Raw genomic sequence first — 16,040 nt, 5'->3', positions numbered from 1 at the left:
AAATGGGATATTTTGAAATGAGGGAGAAAAAAATAAAAGAAATGCAAAGAGAAAGTGAACTATATAAAAGAGGGGCAAAAGTAATTTCCCTATTTACGAGCTTGTGAAATATAGCAGTATCACTTACCACAGCTCATAAATGTGAAATGTTGAATAACCAATCTCAGTAAGAAGATACTGTAGGGACAGTGGCTGCTGCCATCATGATCATGCAGGTTTCCACTGGATTTGGGCAGATGGTAAAGAAACAGTGGAGCCAAAAAATGGTGGGCCATTTTGTTTGTTAAAGTCTCACACCAGGCCCTGACTGGTTTGCTCAGTGGTAGAGCATTGGCCCGGCATGTGGAAGTCCCGGGTTCAATTCCCAGCCAGGGGACACAGGAGAAGTGCCATCTTCTTTTTCACCCTTCCCCCTTTTCTTCCTATCTATCTCTCTCTTTACCTCCTGCAGGCAAGGCTCCATTGGAGCAAAGTTCAGCCAGGTGAGAGGATGGCTCCGTGACCTCTGCCTCAGGAGCTAGAATGGCTCTGGCTGCATCGGAGTAATGCCCCAGATGAGCAGAGATCACCCCCTGGTGGGCATGCCAGGTGGATCCCAGTCGGGCGCATGCGGGAGTCTGTCTGACTGCCTCCCCTCTTCTAACTTCAGAAAAATACAAAAAAAAAAAAAAAAAAGAAAGAAAGAAAGAAAAGAAAGAAAGAAAGAAAGAAAGAAAAAAAGAAAGAAAGGAAAGAAAGAAATGGGAAAAAAAACCAAAAACATTTTGCATTGGGGGATGAGCTAACAAACAGGGAAGACTGCTTCCCTCTCATTCAGGGCTCGCAAAGCCCTGACACATTCTCTGGTTCCTCCTGGAATCAAAGGCCTGCACAAGCCTCAGTAGGGCTCCAAAGCCCCCTCAGCACTCTGCATCTGGACCACTTCTGCTTCTCTCCAAAACTGGCTTGGGCAACCCCAAACTCATCCTCCAGCAAACATTAGCAAAATAATGGCCCTTCTCAAGCAGAAAGGTATTAGCAGTTTGCAATCTGCCGCAGCCTTTCACAGACTGCATACACATGGTGCTGCCCAATACAAACTATAAGCGAGCAAACTTAAACATTTGTTAAAACTTATTTGCTGAACAGATATAAAATAGGGAAAGATTGTCAATGTCAAAATGCTGTATAATAAAATTAATTATTGCATGCTTAGCACATGTCGGGTCAAGTGTTAGGTGCATTTTTTGCAATATCTCTAATTCTAAGAATAATTTAACCTATTTTTAATCCTAATTTTAAAGTGAATAAATTTATATTCTAAGAGTCATAGAAATTATCCAAGTTCACTCAACTATTCAATGGAAATATCTTTTAGTCCTACATGTGCTCTTTCTATTACATATTTCTTTCTTTGGTTAGCCTTTTCTCCCAAAGAGATAATAAGTAACTTTGTGTCCAGTTATATGTTTCCCGCTTTATCTTTTATTATGCTTAGTAGTGCATGGTTCAAAATAGGGTGCCATTTAGGCTCCTAAATTAAAGTACAAATGTAAACATATGTACAAGTTAGAGCAAGAGAGAAAAATATTTGTGTATTTATGTATACATTTACCTTGAAATAAAACACTGCGTTTTAAAAACTGCCTATTTATACATTGTTTACCTTTAAAAAAGAAAAAAGAAATACAGTTGCTTACACTAGAAAAGAACTGATAAAGTAACTCTGAAAAGTATTAACTGAAGAATAAATTCAGGAGAGAACTGTAAATTACCTAATACAGCTCCCAATATAAATTGATTACCTCTGCTTTTTGATTTATGAACAGGAAATGGGCTTTGACTGTTAGGCACCTGGATGTAGAGCCCTGGGTTCAGCTCATCAGAGTCCTATAACCTGCAGCGTCCCTCTGGTTGCCCTAGAATCATTCCACTGAGGTAAGATCTAATTACTTTAATTAGAATGTAAAACTTTTACTCTCAAATCAACTTTTAATAAGGTGACTTAGCATTACTCTATAATGTGCCAATAACTGCTAATTTTGAGAGAAAATGGAGAATGCAAGCATTATTCTTTTGCAAATGCTTATGTATTGCAAATTTTATTCATCTTTTACTTTATGGACTTGAGCCCGCTTTCTTTGTAGAGTATTATCTAAATATTTTCATTTCCATGTGGTTGTTGCAGTTGGTCCAATTTTCTAGCCTTTGTGATATCAATTTATTTTTACACAGTTGTAAATTTTATTATATGTAATCAAATTAATCTCACTTTTTAGTTGGTCCAGTGACTTTATATAAAAATAACAACAATAAATTTGTGCTAGTATATACAGCATGGCTTTGCATTGCTTATTTATTCCATGTTAATACAGATTTGTTAGGCTTCTGCAATATCTGTTTGTAATAGGGCTCCACAAAGGCTGCGAAGTCCCATGTAGGCATTAGATTTTGGAGAAATGTTCCGAAAGAACATGTCACAACTCCTTGCAGCACTCCACATTGCGGGGCGGGGAAGGTGATGGCAGTGTACGGTTAAACCACCGTTCTCATGCTTTCTTAGCTGCTGTCAATATTCAGATGCCGATTCAGGCTCATTATGTACAAAACTGTACATGGGATGGATGATGCAAAGGCCCAGTGACAGCACAGAACTGAGAGCTAGGAGATCTGAGCAGACCCAGCAAGCCACCAATCTGCTCTAGAAACTTGGATGCACCATTTCACCTTCTGAGTATTTCCTTGCTTTTGAGCTGAAGGTGTTAGATATAATCAGGGACGGGTGCCAAACTCATGTGCATGAAGATCAGGCTTATTATGTCAATCTATGAAGTGGCTGGGTGTCAGAGAGCAGGGAGTGGTGCACCTGTGGGGAAAGAGGCTGTGCTCCTTCCAAACATTTTAAACCTGGAAAAAAGAAGTAAGTTATGTGGAGTGCGGGATTGAATGTAGCCATTGGATTAAATAAATTCTAAGTCATTTCCAATTCAATATATGGTTATAAGATTTTGTTCTATGTAAAATATAAAATAGTTTCACATCTGTTGAGCTCATGTGTGTTTCATTTTATATAATTAAAATATAAGTAAAATAAAGACAGGTAGTTTTGCTTTGGTTATCCCTTGAAATAATACAGTAGAATTAAGGGAAAAGTGATTTATTGACCATAAATTACTTAAATGATTAATTAGTTTAATGTTTTTTGAGGTGTTTTACTTATTTTTTTATTAATTGACTGAGAATCTAGTATTATAATTCAAGAATAAAACCTAGCCTGTAAAATACTGGTTACTGGTTTATTTCTCCAAGGGTATTTTCCTTAAAAAATATGGGACTGGTTTTATGACTTAAAAAATAATTAAAAGTTTTAGATTTTTTATTAATTTTTTAAAATAAAATATTATGCAAATGTTATTTTATATAGAAAAATATGAAAGTGATAGTTTAGTAAGTATATTCCTTAATGCTTTTTAGTTTGATTCACTTTTGCTTTTTATTTTTATTTTTATAGTGATGACATATATTTATTTCTTTTTATCACCTTTTACTGTCTTTCAAACAGATATATTAGCTGAGAAAATAAGGGCAGTTTTTCAGATACTAATGGCAATTAGGCAGCAAGCCGACTGGACGATGGGAAGTAGGCCAACTCAACGTACTCTAGGGGTCTCATCTATTCTCTCTGGCTCAGTTTAGATCAGAATTTATGTCTACTAGAAAATTGAACTCATGACTATAGAGAGCCATGTGTGGTGTCCTAGGGATAAAGGGAAAATGAGAAGGACCTAGAATTTTTATGCCTTTAGTTGGGCCCTTCCATTAGTTTCTTTCTTTGTTACTTCTATAGCTATGCATTTTATGATTACCGGTATGTGCATTTGTAGAGATTCAAGTTACTTCAGATGTGATACATTTTGAGAATTCGTATATTGTGTGAGGTGTGCTTTATCTATACATTTCAGGTAATTTTTCCTTGTATTAGTAGAAACTGTTACTGCCTTAAGATATACACTTGGAAAATAATGTTTTAAGAGTTTATGCATTAAACTTTATAGCCCAGTCTTGTGGTAATGATTTTAAGTACTTGCTATCTACTTCTTGGATAACCAAGCTAAAACTAAAGTACATGGATATTAATGCTCAAACTGACTAGACCTGGTTAGATCTGTTTTTATTGTTCTTTTTAATTTGCCCACAATATCTACTATTAACATGCCTGGGCTCTTTTTTTATCTTCACTGCAAAAAATGAAACTGTTATCAGATATAATTTAAGGTAAGCCATACAAGGAGTCTTCATAATGATGCTATTTATGTTCTATTACTTTGTTTAATGGAAACATCTTATAAAAAAAATGAAAATCTGCCATTGTGACTAAGCGTTTTCTTTAGATTCTAGTCATATCTGTTTATCCTCAATACTTTGGTGACACCTAGACAATATGGACAAAGTAGACATTTAAACAACAAAATCAATTATTTATTTTTTTATGACAGGAATATCTAATTCATTGCTTAGCTCACATTCCCAACTGAAAATAAAATAATGCAAGTTTCTAAATTGAGTTAGATAATTGCCACCTTTCTTGAATGTACACCTAATCAGCTGTTCTGAAACCAAGAACCCTCAGGCTTAAATTCCTTTCATGCTACAAAGATGTTCTGATATTCACTTAACATAAGTTCACCTTTAGCATTTGACATTTATTAGTAATAGCTTTCAAATGAAGTGTTTAATTGAAATCAAAGTGCCATTGTTTTTAATAATCCAAAGTGTCATTGTTTTTAATAATCCAGAAAGAATGTGTATGAATTAAGTTTTTTAAAAAGATAAGACAGTGGAATTTAGAATATTGTAGCTCCAATGTGAATACTGTATTGTTTGAAAAATTTTATAAAATATTCTTATCAAAATATAATTTAAAGTTTAATGATGCAGTAAAGTTAAGCTGTTCACAAAGAAACCAGAAAAATAACAGTAAAATTTAGCCACAGCTTAGTACAATCTAAGCAAAATTTTCTGGTCAATTAGATGTGACTGTGTTAAACAGACAAAATACAAAAGTAATTATAAATCACGTATTAGTACGTGACTCGATAATGGAGCCTGTTAAAGACATTTTCTGCTGCTTGAGATTTGTTCCACCTTCCTGGGTCTCTTTAAACCAAAGTAGAAGCAATTATTATAATTTTTATTTTTTTAAGAAGGTTTCATTAAACTGTTTAATAAATGTGATTTGTCCCAGAATTTCTTCTCCACTGTTTTATTTTCCTTAAAAGGCAGTCTTTGCTCTAGCTGAGTAACTCAGTTGATTAGAGCATCGTTCTAATACACCGAGGTTGTGGGTTCAATCACTGGTCAGGGCTCATACAAGAGTCAACCAATGATACGTAAATAAGTATTTATGTAATTTTCTCTCCTTTCTTCTTTCTCTCTAAAACTCAGTCAATAAATAACTTTTTTTAAAATAAGCAAATAATTTTTATTAACAAAAAAGAAGCAGCAGCCTTTGCTTAAGGACATAAGACCTTTTTTTTGAGCAGTTAAATGATCTAACAGCAGCAATTAAATGAGAAAATAAAACCTGGTATCATAAACATTCTTATGGCATTCAGGAGCTTTACATTTCTCACCTAGTGGATTATAGCAGAGTCTTGCTCATATACTAAATCCTTTACAAGGAAAAAATAGGGAAGAACACTGATGGTAAACTTCTTGAGGTACTTTGTATCTGTCCTTAAGTACCCTCTTCCTCATTATAATTTCATCTAAACAATAATTTTTCTAGTTAATCTACTTGGAAAGATATTAGATTTGTTAGAAAAAGACTCAGTCTGTAAGCACACCTTATTTTATTGTGTTTTGTATATATTGTGTGTTTTACAAATTGGGGGTTTGTGGCAACCTTGCATCAATTGTCTTTTGGAATTATTTTCCAATGACATTTGCTCACTTCTTGTCTCTGTGGCACATTTTGCTAATTCTCTCACTATATCAAAGTATTTATTATTATTTTATTCATTATAGTGATCTTTGGCATTATAGGGCAAGATCATTCACAAATAGAGGCTCCATTCTCTGAGCCTTCTCTGAAAAGAATGGCTAGTATTTGCCCTGGCCAGTTGGCTCAGTTGTAGAGTATCAGCCTGGCATGTGAATATCCCAGGTTTGATTCCCAGTCAGGGCACACAGGAGAAGTACTCATCTGCTTCTTTGCCTCTCCCCACTCTTGCTTTTTTCTCTCTCTCTCTCTCTCTCTCTCCCTCCCTCTCTCTCTCCAACTCCTGCAGCCATGGCTTGATTGAAGCGAGTTGACCCTGGTTGCTGAGGATAGCTCCATGGCCTCCGCCTCAGATGTTAAGAAGACCTCGGTTGCTAAACAACTGAGCAATGCCCCAGATGAGCAGAACATCGCTCTCTAGTGGGTTTTCCAGGTGGATCCTGGTCAGGCTACATGTGGGAGTCTGTCTCTGAACCCCTCTTCTTGCTGAATAAGTAAAAAAAAATATGACTAGTACTTTTTAGCAATAAAGTATGGACATTTTTTAGGCATAATGTTATTGTGCACTTCATAGATTACAATATACCCAACTTTGCACACATACATACATTGGTACAAACATACCAGACTACATAATTTTATATGTACTGAGAAATACAAAAATGTGTGTCTTGCTTTATTATAATATTTGCTCTATGGCAGTGTTTTGGAATTGAACCCACAATATCTTCCAAGGTATTCCTATATCTTTTTTTTTTTTTTCATTTTTCTGAAGCTGGAAACAGGGAGAGACAGTCAGACAGACTCCCGCATGCGCCCCACCGGGATCCACCCGGCACGCCCACCAGGGGTGATGCTCTACCCACGAGGGGGCGATGCTCTGCCCATCCTGGGCGTCGCCATATTGCGACCAGAGCCACTCCAGCGCCTGAGGCAGAGGCCACAGAGCCATCCCAGCGCCCGGGCCATCTTTGCTCCAATGGAGCCTTGGCTGCGGGAGGGGAAGAGAGAGACAGAGAGGAAAGCGCGGCGGAGGGGTGGAGAAGCAAATGGGCGCTTCTCCTATATGCCCTGGCCGGGAATCGAACCTGGGTCCTCCGCACGCTAGGCCGACGCTCTACCGCTGAGCCAACCGGCCAGGGCTCCTATATCTTTTTAATAATACATTTTAGTAAAATTATTGACTTAATTTTGGTTTGTAATTTAAATATAATAAATATTTAAATTTTATTGTACTATTTCTGGTAGAAATGGTAATTTATATATTATTAGAATCTATCTTTAAAACTGAAACTATTTAAATGTTTTATATATATTTTTAAGAATGTTATATTTTAGAAGACAAACTTGAAATAGTTTTCTTTTTAAGAAATGAAGGAAAATTATTTATGTAGTAAATGAAATCGGTCATTAAGAGCTATGTGGACAAGTCCTTCCGGGGGTGAGGATGACGGAGACACAAAGACCCGACTCTGGGGACCAGGTTCAGTGACGCAGATCCACTTTATTCAGGAAGCAAGCTAGCTTATATACATGGGTTCAGCCAATAGGGTGTTACAGCATGTGCTTCATAGCCAATGGCTAAAAAGATCAGGGAGCTGCGTGGTTGGCACTGAGTCTCCTCCTTATAGTGGACAAGCTCCCTTCCTGTATATGCCCAGGAGGCTTCTGGGAACTGGAGTATTCTCACAGCATTGCATCAGCCACAGCTGCTATTAATGTGCTCTGTGCTCCACCCACACTCCGTGCTTCTCTTTTAATTAGGGCCAATTGGACTTGATGGATGACAGCTTGCTGTTGTTGTAGCTTCTGAATGCTACGCATTATGCAATGGAACCCTAGTAGAACTAAAACAACTCTAATACCTATTATACTATATGCTAATAGATTAGCTGGATTAAACAATGAAGCAAGTTTCTGTAATGTTTGACTAGTTAGGAAATAGAACAGGGGTCTTAAACAAGGGATTCCTCCTAGGGGTCAGGATGTCACTCCCCCCTCCCAAAGTGTTACAGAGACCTTCCAGGTGCCATTAAGCACAGTTCCATTTTGATTGTAAAAAATGGATGTAGGTCCGTGCACTCCCCCTTCCTGCAAAGGGCCCAGCGTCCAAATACGAAACAGATGGCTTGCTACAGGCTTTGTATTGCATATGGTTGCATTCCATCTCTCAGCTTCCGATGCCAAACTCCAAGGTTGATGGCCTGCGCATCCGGGCCAGAGGCAATGCGGCAGTCTCTCCGGAGAATTCCTTCTCTTGGGAGTGTTCTTAGATGTTCGTCATACAGAAACGGGCAGAGGCGACCCTGGGAAGGCAAGGTTAGTGGGGTGGTCCTATCTGTTGATAGCTAGGGGAGGAGGGCTTGTAGGCCAAGTACTGAGCCTTGGTTGGTAGTACCATTTTCAGCAAAATCCCTCATAGTATAATTTTGAAGGAGGACCCATCCCTCCGAGGGCACGGTGTTATTAAACTTAAGTAGCATTGGGTCACTGAAGTTACCCCATATAGTGCCGTTCCACTGTTGGGATTCCTGGCCACTATTGTCACAAGGGAGACTAAGGGAGCAGTTACTGGAATATACTGCTGGAAACTGTGGGCTATTAACTTCAACAGGCATAATTATGCCAGGGTGGGGAACAGCCACTTAGACGTGAGGATCTCCTCGTGCCTGGGAGTTCACTGTGACAATAGCACACATGAGGAGGAACAGAGTGAGGACCTCCTCCAGGCAGCCATTCATTAAGGCTGAAGCTGGCCATCTCCTGAACTGGAGGGTTCACAGGTGTTGGAGGCATTGTTGGTGGGGTCATCTTGGGACACTAGTTTTAGCCGTACGTTCCTTCCTGGGATCCAAATTGGATGTGGGCTATTTTCTGGAAAAACACAAGCATAACCTCTTCCTTGCGTTAGAAGTGGTCCCTGCCACTGAGCTGTGGCTGGGTCCTTCCAGCATACCAACGGTAAAGGGTTGGGTGGCTACAAAGGCCTCCCCAATGTTTATAAGCAGGAGTTACTCCTTCAGAATCAAAAGTTAAATAATTGAGAGTGAATACAGCACTGAGGAGCACTTCTCTGGATGAGGCCGGGGTATATCCCCCCTTTCTTTTTGAATTTGAAGCTTAATGTCTTTGTGTCACCATTCTACAACACCTTGTCATTGGGGATTATAAGGAATGCCAAGGTGGTGTGTGATTTGCCATTTGGGAATAAAAGGCTTTATATTGGCTGCTGTATAACAGGGCCCATTGTCAGTTTTAATTTCCCAAGGTACACCAAGGCAAAGCATGGCCTGTCAAAGGGCATGAATTGCACGTGTAGTTTTTTCTCCTGCTAGGGAGCTGAGAAATGGCTCCAGAGAAGGTGTCTACTGCTACATGTACGTAGCGGAGTTTGCCAAATTGGGGGACATAAGTGACCTCTATTTGCCACACAGCATTAGGCTGTAAGCCTTGATGGTTGACACCCTGTGGTTGTAGGGGGCCTAAGGGTAGTAAGGGCCTGCACTGTTTACATATGTGAACAAGGTGTTTGCAAGTTGCGTGAGTGAGGTGGGGAAAGAGAGATTTGAGAGAATGGGCAGACATATGAAACCGGGCATGAAGTCGTCTGGCTTGCTCAATAGGGGAGACTGTTAAAACTAGACGGTCAACTTGCGTATTGCCTGCTGCTAGGGGGCCAGGAAAGCCAGAATGGGAGCAAAGATGCTGAATATACCAAGGGTGTTGATGCTCCTCTAACAGTTCTTTAAGCTGGCTGAATGTCTATATAGCAATGTCTGCTTGGGCCGGAAGGTGGAAAGGGCAAGGCCTTTGACTGTTGTACTGCATAAGCACTATCTGAAAAAATGTTAAGGGGGCCATGTTGCCAAAGGCGTAGCGCATAGTAAATGGCTAGTAGTTCACCTACTTGTACAGATCTCTCATAGCTAAATTTGTGGAATTTAGTGCCTTCCGTTTTGTGCTTTGAACATTATTCCACAATAGGACCAGCTGGCATCTATAAACATAAGCATGCTGTGTGGAAGAGGGATAAATGCTGGATACGAATGAGGGGTGGTTTGTAGGGGGATTCTTTGTAGGGTCCGTAAGAGTCGATTGTTGGGGCGGTGATTGTCTACTTGTCCAGTATAGTTAGCTAAGAGTGTCTGTATTTCTAAATCACTGGCTAAGAGAAATTGTATAAGGTCAAGAGGAATTGGCAGAATAAGTACATCAGGCTCTCAGCCATACAAGGCGACACAAGCTCTCTGCAGCTTCTGGCCAAGAATGTAGATTGCAGTCTTGCAGGGGGTGATTTTAGATAGCTGACTATGTGCTAAATGTACCCAATAAAGGGGTTTGTTTTGAAACAGGACATCAGTAGGAGTGCCTTTTGTGGCTGGGACAATAGCTGAGATTGGCTGATCAGGTTCTAATCTAGCTGTCGACACAGAACCAATAGCAGTGTTGATATTCACTATAACCTGTTTCACTGCTGTCTGATGCTAGTAGGCTCTATGTCGCCCTCAAGGAGGGAGAATAGGGGGTCTAATTCATCACTAGAAATATATATTCTAATTGTTGCTGAACTAGTTTGTGTAAATCTTTCAATTTAGAGGCTGTTAATGGCCACTGCTCAACCCAAATTGGTTTGTCAGTATCCCATGTAAGTTTGATGGGTTCCAGAGTTTTTAATTGAGAAGCAGCCTTTAGAATTAAGGGGGGGGGGGCTGGCTGGTAATAGAGACATGAAGTAAAGACAGCACATCCCATCCCCAAAGTGTATGTGGCAATTCAGTCATAAATAAAGGACCGAAAACTCCAGTCACCCTGTCAGGATCTGTCCAATGGAGTGGCCGGATGGCTTGTTGGGCCGGTCGTACTCCACCAACTCCTTGTACTAAGGGTCCCGGCCACATGGCTCAGCCTTCCTTTTTATCTTCCTCTCTGATTACAGAAACATCGGCACCAGAATCTATGAGCCCAAGGATGGGATGGCCCTCTACTCGCAGGGTTAGAAAGGCCTTATTCTGGGTTAAGGGTAAGGTCCAATAGACTCCTGTGTGGAGTTGCTCTCTCATGGGCGGGGCTGAGAGCTGCCCGCTTCCCTTTAAAGGCTCTAAGGCTTTCCATCCCCCGTGGTGGTTGAGCGACAATCTCGCTTCAAGTGAAATCTCTTTCTACAACGGAGGCACACAGAAGGTGGCTTTTTATTGTTCTTTCCTTTCCTGTTAGGGCACTGCCGTGCAAAATGTCCTGTGCCCTTGCATTCAAAGCAGGCTCCTTGTGTCAGTTGGCTTCCCTGATGGGAGACACTTAACTGGGCTGCAAGAGCGGTAGCGAGGGCCACCGAGGAGTTGCTGCCCACATCTCGGCAGGCGAGGACCCAATCATCTAGGGGCGCAGCTCTAATTGTTGGCCCTATTGCCTGTCTACACTCTCCATTGGTGCCTTCCCACACCAATTCTTTAGTTAGAGCATCAGCCGCATCAGTGTGCATAACTTTACTCTTTATAGCTTCTTGGACCCTTCCTAGAAAATCTGAAAAAGGTTCATTAGGACCCTGAAGCAATTTGGAAAGCTTTAAGGACCTTCCATGAGCATTAGTTTGGGTAAAGGCTCTAGTGGCACATAGGCGCACTTGATCAAAATACTGAGGGCGTCCCGTAGTCTGTACGGCGGGGGAGACAAATTGCCCTTCTCCTTTGAGGGCTTCTGGGAGGAGGCTAATACCAGCCCTTTGATTTCTTTCACCTATTACTTCACATTGCTCATTGTATAAAGCTTTCCATTGAATTAAGTCTCCCATAGTAAGGACTGCTCAGGCTAACGTTTTCTAATCATGGGGACAATTTAAATCAACACTGATATTTTCAAGTAATTGCTGAACATAGGGGGAATGAAGGCCATCTTCCTGGATAGTATTTCTGAGAGTAGCAGCTGTTTTTTGGTCATGTGGATACCAAGCTCGCGGTCGTGCAGCGGTAGGGTTAATATTGATGGAAAAAGGTGAGGGGGCTCTAGTCCTGATGCTGCCGGGGAAATGTCTCTTTGCTGACACATGGGGGCGTGCAGGCTGGCCCATGGGTCTGCAGCAGGAACATGTGTTGGAGTTAAAGCTGGGGTAGAAAACGGCGTCTGAGAGGCTGGGGTGGGGCATTGAGCCCTGGCAGGGAATGTGGAAGTAGCGACTTCCGCTTCTTCAGGTGGCCGAGCAGATGTCGCGGTTTCTCATGTATCTAGTTTAATTTCTGCATACTTGGCTGCAAGTCTATCAAACTCGGTGGCCCAACCCTTTTCTTCCTCTACAGGAGGAGGCAAATATGGAAGTAGGGGCTCCTCTGACAGAGGAGTAGCCTGCAGAACCTTTGGGACCCGCAGAGGGTCCCCAGCAGGAGCCCTGGTCAAGCAGGCGTGTATTGCCAATAAGGCAGGGGTGAGGCTGAGAGGGAAGGTTTGCCTCCCGTGCACCTCAGCAGAACACGTCGGAGAGCTCGGGACCAAGTATCCGGGTCCCAGAGGGGCGCGTCCTCATTCCAGGGATTGAAACCAGAGAGGATCTCCCAGTAATTACAGGGGTCCTTTTCACAAACTTCAACTCACCTACTCTGCAATAGGGCATGTAGGGTTCGAGAGTGGGGGAGAAGGTTTCCCATTGCAGAGGGTCACTCACAGGTCCCTTGGATGCTGGCTGGGTCCCTGTTTGAGGTGCCTGTATGTGGACAAGTCCCACCGGGGTGAGGACTACAGAGATGCAGAGACCCGACTCGGGACCAGGTTTAGTGATGCAGATCTACTTTATTCAGGGAGTAAGCTAGCTTATATATTACAGGTTCAGCCTATGGGATGTTACAGTGTGTTCCTCAAAGCCAATGGCTGAAAAGATCAGGGAGCTGCGTGGTTGGCACTGAGTCACCTCCTTATAGCGGGCGAGCTCCCTTCCTGGATATACTCAGGAGGGTTCTGGGAGCTGGAGTATTCTCACAGCATTGCATCAGCCGCAGCTGCTAGGAATGCGCTCTGTGCTCCACCCATAGAGCTAAGTGATATTTTAAAAGGAAAAAACTTTAAATCATTAATATTTTAGCTTTATATAGATAAGTCAATTTTTTAGAGATCTCTTGCCTAATTTTACAATTTTTGAAGATCTTTGCCTATAAGTTTTGATATAAATTTCAAAGATATCAACTTTAAACCATATTAGTTGGTTTGGCCACAATTCATTTAGGACATACTGCGGAAAATTATCTTTATACAATTCACTTGAATTCTTTACATAACTGAAATAAATCTGTAAGATTTCCTTGAAAATTTGACATATGGTCTCTTGTTAATGTAGTATGAATTTCATATTTGTGTATATATGAAGTGCTTCCTTGTCTTTAAAACATCTTTTTTATTTTTGTCTTTTCAAGAGAACTATTTTTTTTTCTAGAAGTTCAATGTGCTATCCACTGCGCAACAGAGCCAAATGTAAGAGAACTGTTTCTAAAATTGATTTTCTTCAAGCTGAGAGTTCACCTTCTAAAATAAATGGTTGCTACAAAACTCATTCTCTTATTTTTCTTAATTTTTCATATGTACACTATTTCCACCATATGTAACATGTTAATATTTTTTAAATACTCTTTAAGCCTGACCAGGCACTGATGCAGTGGTTAGAGTGTCAGACTGGGAAGTGGAGGACCCAGGTTCTAAACCCCGAGGTTGCTGGCTTGAGCGTGGGCACATCCAGCTTGAGCGCAGGGTTGCTGGCTGTAGCGTGGGATCATAGACATGACCCCATGATTCATGGCTTGACCTCAAAGGTCACTGGCTTGAGCCCTAGTTTGCTGGCTTGAGCAAGGGGTCACTGGGTCTGCTATAGTTCCCCGGTCAAGGCACATATGAGAAATCAATCAATGAACAACTAAGGAGCCGCAACAAAGAATTGATGCTTCTCATCTCTCTCCTTTCCTGTCTGTGTGTCCCTCTCTCTGATTCTCTCTCTGTCTCTGTCAAAAAAAGAGGTACTTTTTAAAATTTTATAAAGACAAGTTCATACTGTACTTATGGTGAGTTTATTATATTTCAGATTAGGTACTGGGACCTATTAGGTACTGGAGGAACAAAATTAATTATGGTGCTTTCTCTCAGGATGTTCAGTGTTTAGTGGAGATACAAGTGATTACAGTATATTGTTCTGTTGCAGCGTGAGCATTTAAAAAGCAGCACAAAGGTGAATATGGTTTTTTTAGACTTTCTAATGCTTATTTTCAGCATAGATTAATCTCTTTCACTTTAGATACAAATACTAGGATGATGAGTTTTTTAGAGAGCTAACCTAGAACTCACAGTGAAATGATAGCAATCCAAAAAATATCAATATCACATAACATAATACATAATTATGCAGGTTTGTTACTACTTTATACTAAAATATGAAAAATAGGTCAAATATTTATTTCAAATTCTGTATTTCTTGTGTATTTTTATGTTAAATAATTACTATCATTATATAAAATAATAGAATAGTGAAAGATGGCAAGTAGTATCAATTAACAGGACAAATTAAACAAGTAGTATATATAAAAGTATGTCTTTATGCTTTTTTGTTTTATCTTCTCTAATACACAACTTATTTTACCCATTGTTGAAGTTCTACTGGATACCTAAATTTTATAGACTATAATATATTATTAGGAATTTCTAAGATAAATAAATTTGAGATTATAAATAGAGAATGTAAATTCAAAAGGACTAGTTAAACAGATATTACCTATATTTAATACAAAATAGCAATAGCATGTTTCTTTCTGTCCCATGATACAGTAGAATTTTTACTCTTTCTGTTTCCTTTTTCAACAACAGTTTGTTCAAGCTATATACAGCTTTTAGGTCATTACTTTTTTCTGTTAATTGTAAAACTGAATAGAGTCACATGTAAAATTTACTTTGACTTGAAATTCTGCTCATAGCAAGTCCCCATTACACTCATTTGTGCTATTAGCCCAATGTGATAACATCAAGGTAAGTATCCTCTCAATATTATCTAATAGTTTATGATTTTACTTCCTAGGAGTCACAGATGTTTAAAAATCTTTGAATTAAATTTTATATCCATTAATCCATTTCATATCTACAGCTTTGTTTTGGTAGACAAGCTGCTTGTCAACCGTGTCTTTTTACTTTTATAAATTTACTGCACAGGTTATTCCTGTCTACTGTATCTGTCATTTTTGAAAACTTCAGAGTACATGTATAATACAAGTTAAATCTCTTCTTCCTAAAGGTAGTGGTTTTTAAAGTATAGAGATTTGAACTTATAAAAACAAATTGGATTCCATCTACGTTTTAGTCCTAGTGAAGAATAGAGAAGTCCTTTTAACTTGGCTACCCTTTTCTGCTAATATTTTTTGGAGCTTTGAAGTAGTCGGTATGAGTTTTTTCTCAACCTAAACATCAAACAACTCAGGTGCAGTCAGTTCATTTTTTTCTAGATTCCTTAAGGCCACTCAGAGTTCATCAAACAGACTTAGAGAAGTAGCACATAACTCTATTTTACTTTAATATTTTTTATTCTCATCTTCAATATATTTCAAAAATTAGAAAAGAACATTATTCTTGCTGCATACTTTGAAAATCAAAACAAAAACACATTATCTTGTAGGCATTTGTCTAACGTGGATATATTTTTTCATTTCTGTAAAGTCCAAAATCTAACTAAGTTCTTCTGCACTTTTTGAGAAAAATGAAGAATGACCAAAAGCTGTTATCATGAAATTCTCAATATTGCTGGTGGCGAAATCACGCTCCTTTTAGCGGCGTTATATACAAGGTGTGCTGGGCATTTAGTGGTTAATAACTTTGCGTTTTCTTTGGTCACAGGTTTATAGGCTGATGGGGATTTGTCAATATTTACATTCACACTGTCTGTCAAATGTGCAAGCAGATGAGTATGGAAGGCAGACTAATGGCCTCACAAAATGTTCAAGTCCTTATCCCTGGAATCTGTGAATATATTATTCACAGATTATGTTACATGATAAAGTGGATTAAGGTAGCAGATGAAATTAAAGTTGCTAATCAACTGACTTTAAGA

At 39.6% G+C, this 16,040-nt stretch overlaps 1 protein-coding gene across 1 annotated transcript in view; it reads left to right on the top strand.

Moving 5' to 3' along the window:
- Positions 1-739: 739 nt before the first annotated feature.
- Positions 740-16,040, top strand: part of NAALADL2 (N-acetylated alpha-linked acidic dipeptidase like 2) — a 1,156,801-nt gene continuing 1,141,500 nt past the window's right edge. The window contains exons 1-2 of the mRNA XM_066347123.1: positions 740-1,011; positions 1,809-1,917. The gene's annotated coding sequence lies outside the window, so the exon portion shown is untranslated. The remainder of the gene's footprint in view (positions 1,012-1,808; positions 1,918-16,040) is intronic.

Source organism: Saccopteryx leptura, chromosome 8 (assembly GCF_036850995.1).
Source record: "Saccopteryx leptura isolate mSacLep1 chromosome 8, mSacLep1_pri_phased_curated, whole genome shotgun sequence".
NCBI lineage: Eukaryota > Metazoa > Chordata > Mammalia > Chiroptera > Emballonuridae > Saccopteryx > Saccopteryx leptura.
The sequence above is the reverse complement of the archived record's forward strand: the minus strand, read 5'-3'. Positions and strand labels throughout refer to the sequence as shown.